Genomic DNA, 10,249 nt, shown 5'->3' on the forward strand with positions numbered 1-10,249 from the left:
ACTCCACACTGTCCGATCCAGAGGGGTGACCCTTGTCTTCATAGTCCAATATAGCGGCTGGTCTATCAACCGTCACATCTGCATTCTAGGCAGAGGATGAAGAACAAAGTAAAGAAGGAAAAGGTCAAAACCACCTATCTTTTAAGCATGACTTTTGAATTACCCCATCACACTTCCACTGGTCCATTGGCCAGACTTAGTGTTACGGCTATACCTGCCTGCAGGGAAGGCTGGGAAATATAGTCTTTATTCTGTGATGCCATGCATCCAGCTAAAATTGTGGGTTTTCTATCATGAAGGAAGGGAGGACTGGTTACTAGGGATAGTGCACAGTGTCTGTCTGCAAGAGGAACCCTTTCAAAATGTAAGTCAGATCATGTTACTCTGCTGAAAACTGGGTAAAGCCTTCCCACTCGCTCAGGCTGAAAGCCAACGTCTTTGCAGTGTCCAACAAGGCCTTCCTTCCCTTTTCTCAAGAGTCATTGCTTCCTTTCTAGCTGGGCCCTTCCTCTCATCTGGACCCTTTGTTCCTTAAGTCTCTGCTCAAACACCACTTCATCGGGACCACCCTACGGAAAACAGTATCCACTCCCCTATGACTCTCTGTACCCTTTACCTGGCTTTATTTTTGTTTTCTACTTTTATCCCCACCTTATCCCATCTGACATAGTCTATATTTGTTCAATTTGCTTATTGTCTATTTTCCTACTAGAATAGAAGCTCAGTGAGATCTACAACCTCATCTGTTTTTTTCACTGCTTTATATCACAGGGCCTAGAACAGTGGCAGGCACACCGTAGACATCCAATAGACAAGAGTTGAATAGATGAATAAATGATTGAATAAATTCTTGCTTTCTCCAACTTCCAAAATTTGGGAGAGGATGAATGGAAGTTTCCAATTTCAAAGAGCCTTGAAAACAGGAGGAGTCAAATATAAATTATTATTAGCTGTCTTTTGATGTCCCCCCATTTGTAAACGTCCTGTTAACTCTGAAGAATAATGCAAATGCGATTGGCCATTATTGTTTTGAAGTAAGGCTCAGTGGGATAGAATTTCCAGTCATTTCTTCCCAAAGGGCCAGAACTGTTTATTTTAAATCCGTTTCTTCCCTGCCTTCAGTTTTGAATGAACATGGCTTTGCTGCTCATAGTTTCCTAATATATCACTTTGATGGTTTATTTCACCTTAAGTAGCATGGAATTGAAGTCTGAGACTGTATCAGGCTGATTTCAGGTCTCTTTTGCTTCCCTTTGTGCCATCGCAGTAGGGGAGAATTGTCAAGCTGTGCTTGGCCAAGTTAAATGAGGAGACCAGATGGTCAGAAAGAAAGGAATTTTGGTCCAGGTTTAGGAGGAGAAAAGCTGGGGGCAAAACTCCTGCATAGTTTTTGACCTAAAGATCAAAACACTCAGCACTGGGGGTACATTGTTGAATGCTGGGGGACCCCAGCAAAGGTTTGCAATGTAGGAGTTCCTTTTGGTGTTACTCTCCTAGGACTTTCTGCCAAAACTTCAAAATGATTTTGCTGTGCTGGAGTTTTGGTTATATGGGACTTTTAGTTTTCAGAGAACATTGATTTATGTTAAACACAACAAAAAGGAAAAAAAAAAAAGGGAGGTAAAGAAGTCACTTCTGGCTTTTGCTTTTAGCAGGCAATTTTAAGAAAAAAGAAAACAAAATCCAAAACAGGGGGAAGAAAGGATGGAAGGAAACAAAGCAGCGATATAGAAGGCAATTTTTAAGATCTCTATCCCCCAACACAGAAAAGGCAGCTGGTGCAGAAACCCAGAAGCTGTTCCAAGTTGCATTGTGAAGTGGCATCATGAGCTGTCTGGCACTGAGACAGGATGAGGAGGCAAGAGATAGAAAGTCAGGCAGGAGAAGGTGGCAGGGGTCCAGGCAGGAAGCAGTCTGAGTGTGAACAAGTGTCTTCGTGGTAGGGACAGATGGAAAAAGAGACTTTAGAGAAAATACTGCTGAGAAAGGAAGAGCCTGACTTCTTAACATCCTCTGATAAAGCATTTCATCGCAGCTGGTGTTCAGAAGTCCTTGTTTTTAATATGCTGACTGCTGTGCTCAATATAAAATGGCAAGGCTTCTGCTCTGTGGCCTCAAAGCTTAAATGTTACCCCAAAAGAATAAACATAAGACACTGTTCTAGGAGTACCAGAATGCCAGGGTTGCCAGGGTTGACTGAGCTTGCCCAGGTTTTATTCTGATTGTCTCTAGCGTGCCTTGGTGACCTAACAGCAATGTGGCATGTCTATAGCTGAGATGATAAGCCACTTTCACGTCACCTTCCTCATTTAAGCATTATAACCACTGTGTGGCATGAAAGTGGAATGAATTATGGTCACCATCACAAAGATGAGAGGACTGAGGCTCACCGAGGTTGGATGGCTTGCCCTTATTTGTAAAAGTGAGATTAGTATCTGGTTTTCGGTTTCCTAATGTTTGCCTTTTCTTTATTTACCAGAGTTAGTTATCAATGCTGACTGAGTGTGCACTCTCCTAGACACCATGGGGAGAGGCAGAAGAGGAAACCAGATATGATCCTTCTCCTTGGGACTCTCCTGACCTAGGAAAAGAGACAGATGAATGCAGATAACTGAGTCTATATACAGAGACTGCCACAAGCTCACACTTTACTGAATGTTCAGACCTAGTAATACATCCTAAGGGCATTGTTGGAAGCTTCTGGAACTAAGTCTCTGGGGATTTGAATCAACTCAGAAGACTGACTCATTCACTTGGCTGTGGAGGCTGTTCCAGATATTAGGAGCTATGTATGTGGAGCCCCGGATTTGGGCCAAAAGATGCATTTAATTGGAGAGAAGGGATTGAGATTTGAGCAGTTGTTGGACAACACAGAAATGAAACAGCCATAGCAAACTTGCCTGCCGTGATTTCTCTGCTGAGATAATGGGACTTTTCAGACTCCCTGTAACTGAGATCTAGATAAAAAGAGACGTCTGGAAAAAAACTGGTCCCAATTGTCGCTTGGTTTTGCTTTCATAACTGAGTGTGGCATATGTCAGACTTTGAAATGCTGGGTCTCTTGGAAATACAAATACCATCTGGGTCTGGATAATTCCCAGAAACCTAGGCTACTCAGTAGGAAATGAGGAGCTGGAAACATAATACCGAGACCAGGGGCTTGTCCTTGGGCCACCCTGTCTCGTGTCCTGGACACAGTCACATGACTCGTGCAGAAAATGTCACTGGGAAGACACCATAAGGCTCATCTTTTCACGACACAGTGACCTCTGTTATGGACATCTTGATTTCTCTTTGAGAAGCCATCCCTCCCCCAGTGTGTATAGTCTAGCAGCCAAGTCCGCCTTGCCTCTGGCCAAGGGCAGCCTGAAACTCAAACAGGGCCCATCCCTTATCCCTGGATGGAAATCTTGAGCAGAGTGCCTGACGGGACTGAAGATGGCTGAAATTCCAGCAAGCAGACAGTGGTTCTCTGAAGAGGCTCCCCTCCGCCCACACCCATGAGTGTCTGCTCCCCAGATGCTCCAATCCTACTTCTCCAGCTTTACCTTCTGTTCCATAAGCTGCTTCATTTTCTTTCTCCAAATCCCTCTTTTGCTGGTTGGACAAAGATTGTTTCTGTTGCCTGCAATCAAATAACCCAAAAGGATGAACAGGTGAAATCATAAACATACTTTTAAGTGCTTGGAATATGCCTGCTTCTGTCCATCTTTCAACCCACTTGCATCAGAAGCCCCCTTGGAGGATGAGAGCCTGTCCTGTGAACCATGGTGGTTCACAGTGGAACACAGCAGAGTGTGGAACACCAGGAATTTAGAGCAATCAGAGATATGATGTAGGCCTCTATGTCAGAAAAATTACTAATAAGCAGTTGATTAGTAATCAATAATAGCCTTCCCATTTTATGTCAAGCACAGCAGTCAGCATGTTAAAAACAAGGACTGCTGGACACCAGCTGCGATGAAATGCTTTATCAGAGGACGGCCCTTGATGTCTATGTCCATTTGCAAGTGCGGCATTAATTACAAGGCTGGTTTAAGTATAATCAGTAAGTTTATAAGCTGGATGCTCAAGATGATTTCTGGCTAAACATGGAATTTCTATTTCTATTTTCCTTATGTTAAAAACCGGAACAGCAAAATGTATTCCTAATGTCACTATTATGATATTTACATCCCGAAAAGTTGCAGTAACTGATCAATACAATAGTGGAATGCCTGGAAACCTGTTCTTTTTTGCTAAAAAAAGGAGGGCACTTTTTATGTCTTTGATGTGAAGTTCATGTTCTTTAACAGTGATTGGTGGAATATGCTACAGAAAAGGCTGATTACATTTTACTAGAGAAGTAAAAAAGAAATGCAGGAGAATCCCACAGCTCTGGGATTGAATGGGAAGCAAAGGAGGAGCTCCTCTAGGGGGGCTCTGGGATGCCTCTGTGTAGCTATTGAATCTCTGGGGCCATGGATGAGAATTTGCATGGGCAGTAGGTCAGCATTCAAGAGTATGGGCTGGATGCAGAGTAAACGACCTGCTGAGAGTAATGGCCACTGCTTTACTTCTGTCTTCAAAATCCTGAACAAGCTCCTCTTTTGGCCAACTCTAACCTGGAACCATGCAGATTAGGAAGAGAAAGAGAAGCGGATTGTGAGAAAGATTTTAGCTTGGTCAAGTTGATAACGGAATGATTCAGAAGAATACAACCCTTATCAACTAGGTATATATCTTTTTTCCTACATTTATTGTCCAAATAAAGCAAAATCATGCTTTCACCTGCCTGACATGATGCAACTGTCTTTCATACAAATGAAAACAGATTAGCGCTCTCCGAGATAGTAGACACTGTGTCATTTTATTCATTGCTGGGTTATGTTTACCTGCACTACTAGCTGAATTACACTCCCCTTTAATATCCTGTAACTTAAATACCAACATATAAGGCTTACCACTTTCATTACATTTTGTATTACATAGTAAATTAATAGGAGAGGGGGCAAAGAAAGAAAAATTATATGATATATGAATATATAATTAATAATTATATATTAAATATTACAAATATATAATTATATATTATATAAAATATATAATATTATATTATATAATATATAATAAAAATGTATATAATACATAATATATAATATATAATAATATATAACATATAAATATGTATAGCAATACCAAAAAGGAAGCATGTATGTGCTACTTTGCATTCCAAAGCCTAGTACTCAGAAAAACACACACACACACACACACAGGCAGGCACACATATGCACACATGGGCACACACACAGAGGAGTCCTCTCCACACAATCTCAAAACATCCTGCCAAGCCAATAGAAAACAGTCTTAGCCACTCCAAGAAAAAACAGCCTGAAAACCTTCATGCTTCCTATTTTTATTTTGGAAGAGGAAAGAGAAGAGGTGATGAAGAAGGGGAGAAAAAAGAAGGGGATTGGCAAGGGAACAGCCTGGAGGCTGACGGCTGAACTTCTGGCCTTCTTTTCTTAGATCTTTCAGTACTCCAGGCTCACTACTGACATTTGTCTCCTGTGAGCTGAAACCTCTGGGTACTTGAAAGTCCATCACATCCATTCATGTGCTAAGGCTTCCTTCTTTCCCCCTTCTCGCCCTCTTTTTGCCCTCCCTTCCTAACAAAAGGATTTTCTCTTGAGTGTGCTGTTCACCCACCTTGGAAGGATCACCATTTCCTGGGCAGGAAATATATAATAATTATATATTATATATTTACTTTATTATATAATATATAATTATTCATTATATATTTATATATCATTATACATTTATATGTTATATATAATTATATATATAAAACCACATACATATACTCTACCCTCAGTATGTGGTAGTAACTCAGTTACCCCTTGAGAGGGTCAACTGCCCCCGAGGTGCTACAGTAACCCCTTTCTTTGCTTATCGATCTCCTAGCGTGCAGACCTCAAAGTAGTCAGGTGGCAGTGTTAGTTTACAGTTAACAGCTGTTGTTTGTCCCTGTGGACAACCCCCTGTGAAAAGCACACAAAACCTGCTCCTGTTTTCTCAAAGCTACAGATGTCTTCTTGGGCTCTCCTTTGGAGCAACTTTCCAATTTCCTCTGAAACATGACCTTGGAATTCAAGGCATATTAAGTCTTTCACACTCAAGTTCCATTTGGAAACAAAGAACGTGTAAGAAGAGGGAGGTGGAGGAGGAGAACATTCCTTTTCAGGGAAGGTGAGTTCTTCCAGAGGGGATTATATCACAGTCGTTCCTTGTCCTTGGCCCTAGCACCATCACCATTGTTGTTTGTGGATCTAAAGCTCTATTTTCTGGTGTGATGTGTCATGAAAAAACTAACATGAGAAACCTACATGGAAGAGCAATGAGATCATGTGATTCTTGGGACCTGGTGCTATATTAATTCAGAAATGTGAAATAATTCTGGAAACAAAACCAGGAAAACTATCCTCCAATCTTGCACAGGGCTTCTTTTAAAAATAATAATAATTTTATGAGGTTAAAAATAACAAAAATTATAGGTTGACAAAATATTGAACACTTAGTTCAAGACAGAAATTGGTAGAGTAGGGAGAAAGATTTGCATTGGCTGAGTTTTAACTTATAAATCAAGAAAAATCAACAGATAATTTAATCCAAACATGCACTGCACATAGTTTCTACTGGGCTTGTGTTACCGAGGTTAGTGTCGTGGTTGAGTTCGCTAGGAAGGAAGCACGAAAAATTGATGGCATCTGTCCTCTTAGGTCTTTTTTGCTTTCCTGATAGCTACTTCAGAGGCCTTGGCATTTTGTGATAAACTCTTCAGAGGACTGGTGAAAATGTAATCATGGGGGTTGAACAATTGGAAACCAGAAGGCTGTCTGTGTTTCTGGGACTCTTGTGAAGGATTTTCCCCTTGCCACCAACAAGATCAGAGAATCTGGAGGTTCTATAGTAGAGTTGTCCTAAATAATGGAAAGCCACTAAGATGATAAGAAAGATTCAGAGTCATACCAAACCAGTGAAACTCAGGGTATCCTAGCCTCCTGTCACCACTACCATCTCATTCATTCATTCAACAAAAACTTAGTAAAACACTGTGGCAGATGCTGTTGGTTATTGTCCATCTCCTTTGGGCCTTGCCACTTGTGTGGACTCCAGCCAACTTCTTCTGCCAGTATCTGTATCTCTTTGTTTGAGGGATTCTCCAAAGCCATTCTGCCACACCCACTTCTAGATGAAGAGGTGAGGAATTGGTGCCACCTGGAGCAGTCCCCCACCAATGATTGGCAAGAGTTTCCTTATAAATACCTCAGCTCCCTTACTCCTAATGCTGAGGTGCATTTCTCTACCATATCCCAGTGTCCCCATGGGACTGAGCTTCTGTGGCCTGTGACATTAGCTGGTCTGATGGCACATCCTTTACCATCTGCTTTCCTTCCCTGTGTAGCTCCCCATCCCCTCCCAGTGTTTTCTACACCTCCCGAGTCCACTCTTTCTACTTGCATCCTCGCTCAGAGTCTACTCCTGGGGAACCCAAACACCTACTGTGTGCCAGGGATTCACTGATTGAGGATACAGCAGATGATGAGATTTCAGACACCAGTGACAGGCTGGTGGGAAGATGTTTGATGGAAGTTTGAGAATTTATTCTAACAACTTACTTCATAGAATTTGTATGAGGCTTAAACTTATAAAACTCTTAAAAGAGTGTTTGGCATATAGCAGCAACTAAGAAATTATTAGTTATTATATTCATTATTCTGATGAGCTAAGGCATTGGGTGTTTACTAGTTCTCTTGTTAAAATAGAAATTTCTATGCAAAGGTAGTGCATTAAGCTCTTAGTGGCCATTAAAGCTTTAAGAGGAGTAGATTTGTCAAGAAGCCTTCATCACTGTGCTAGACTTTGAAGGAATGAGTCAAAAGGCAAAGTAAGCTTTAAAGGTGGTTGGGGAAGGAGCAAGAGCTGACTGACATGAGCCCTGGGATCAGTTCCTGGGATCTCCTGGTAGGCAAGAACCATCCTGGGGCTCCAGGTTGCCTGAGTGCCAAGGCACAGTCTAGAGCAGGCAAATCCAGGCTTCTCTGAGTCCAAAGCCCTCAATAGAAAAGTGGCAGTGCTGAGATTTGAACATAGGTCGCACTCATTCATTTATTCATTTAGCGTTTTCATAGATTTGTTCAATATTTTTTTTTGAGTTGGAGTTTCAAAGGTTATCAGAGGATTCCCAGTGGAAGAGCAAGTATTTATAAACCAATGGTGTACAATAAAATATCCTAAGTGCTTTGGGAGAACATACGTGTGGGTCAGAAACAAGAGAATGGCTCCTTCTGCCCTGGGAGGAAGGGGAGGAGGGTCAGGAAGAGGGAACTCTTGATCTGAATTTTGACAGGCGGCTGACCCTCCAGCCTACTTCACTCCATTGCATCCCCAGTGCTGGGGCATGGGCAAGTCACTTCATTTCTCTGAACCTCACTCAGGTTCTTCACCTGTGACATGGGGATCCTCACTCCAAACTCACAGGGCAGCTCTGAGCATTGCAGAAGAGCAGGTGTGGGAAAGTACTGAGCAGCACCTCTGCAAATGCCATTTTCCATGCAAGATGCAGCTAAGAAAACTACTTCTCAATATGAGGATCACCCAGGCCTGAGGGAGCCCTGGCACAGGCTGCATGAGGACATGAGCAGGAGGGCACAGACAAGAAGGAGTCAGGCTCTGGACTCAGATGGCTTCAATCCAAATCTTGGCTTTATTCCTTATTGATTATGTGACCTTGGGCAAGTTCCTGAACTCTTTGAGCTTCAGTAACTTCATCCATGCAGCGTGAGGGATAATATTAATAGTTCTCACCTCTTGGTATTGTTATAAGAATGAAATGAGATAATTTAAGTGCCTGGTGCACAGTAAGCACTCAGTAGATGTCATTATTATTTAGAAGGAACTCCTGGTAGAGGGAAAAATTATGCGACAAGGTTCCTATCCTCTACATGTGGATGACTATCATTCAACAATCTAGGATTGGGTCCAAATGTTCGACACTTTAGATTTAGGGGGCTTTGTGTTTTGACTCACTGGCTGCAGATATTGGCAATGCCTGACTCAGGTACCCTAGACTTTCTTCTCCATAGGCTGAAGGCTCTGTACTGGACACACCTGTGACTCCCTGCCTAAGAGGATGCAAACTTGGTCTGCACACCCGGCAGGCTGATTGTGCCCTTAGACACAATGACAGAAGAAAGCTGATGGATGAGCACCCCAGCTTCCTTGCCCTCTTGCTGGGGTGTGATTCTGAGGCATTTCTACAATGACCTTGCTAGTCACCCTGCAAGATTCAGTTCCAGTTGCCCACAGTGGTAACTAGCTGAACAACACACTCCTTATTACCTTCTGTCCCTTCTCTATCTTGGGCTCCCATTCCTCCACTAGTATACTCTAGGATCACCTCCTAAGTAAATAACTGCACTGAAATCCTTCATTATGGGTCTGTTTCTGGGAGAACCCAAACCAAGACACTCACTGGCATGTGCCTCTAAACAAGTTCAACACGGGCCAAATGAAGTGCAAGGTCATATAGCTACCTGCATATAATCACAACTGTCTAGACAGCCAGTTCAGGCCCAAGCAGATTTTTGCTTGCTTGAGTTATTTGGGTTGGCTTGGCCAGGCAGTCCTGGACTCCCTCCAAAATTCTTCCAGCCCCCGCTTTCCTTTCGTCTCAGAGACTTAACCTCCGAAGCTGGCAGGCCTCAGATGGGAACAACACAGGATTCTGCGAAGGGCGAAATGTGGGCTGCTCCTGTGAGCAAGCACAGGATAGAAATGCAGCTTTTCTCTTGTTCTCAAAATGAAACACCAAGGCCCTCCCATCTGCTCTGAGTCCAGAGATGAGGCTCAAACAGTTCTCTGGAATCAACGCCACTATCAAAGGTGAGATATCAACACAGAGTTGGAGATGTGTACGGGAATGGGAGCAAGTCGTCACCACTTGGAAACACTAATAGCAGGTCCACCCTGGGGTCATTCACATCTGGCTCCCACGTTACTCTCATGACTATACAGCAGAGCTGATGTGATTCATGCGTTTATCATGATGCCCAGGCCCTCGTGAAAAGTCTGCCAGCTGAGCAGATGGAAAGCACCAAATTCATCTCAAATTCAGAGGTGGGAAGGAGATTTAATCATAGCAGCCCTCCTCTTCTCAATAGACCCCCTTGAGAAGGAGCAGGGAGGAGCCAGGATCTCAACATTG

General features: G+C 42.8%; 1 long non-coding RNA gene across 1 annotated transcript in view; it reads left to right on the forward strand.

The window, feature by feature from the left end:
- The window catches only part of LOC130540682 (uncharacterized), a 41,278-nt gene extending 36,500 nt beyond the window's left edge, over window positions 1-4,778 (forward strand). Inside the window, exon 3 of the long non-coding RNA XR_008954673.2 lies at window positions 2,480-4,778. This is a non-coding gene — a long non-coding RNA (uncharacterized LOC130540682). The remainder of the gene's footprint in view (window positions 1-2,479) is intronic.
- The last annotated feature ends 5,471 nt before the right edge of the window (window positions 4,779-10,249 follow it).

Source organism: Pan paniscus, chromosome 10 (genome assembly GCF_029289425.2).
Source record: "Pan paniscus chromosome 10, NHGRI_mPanPan1-v2.0_pri, whole genome shotgun sequence".
NCBI lineage: Eukaryota > Metazoa > Chordata > Mammalia > Primates > Hominidae > Pan > Pan paniscus.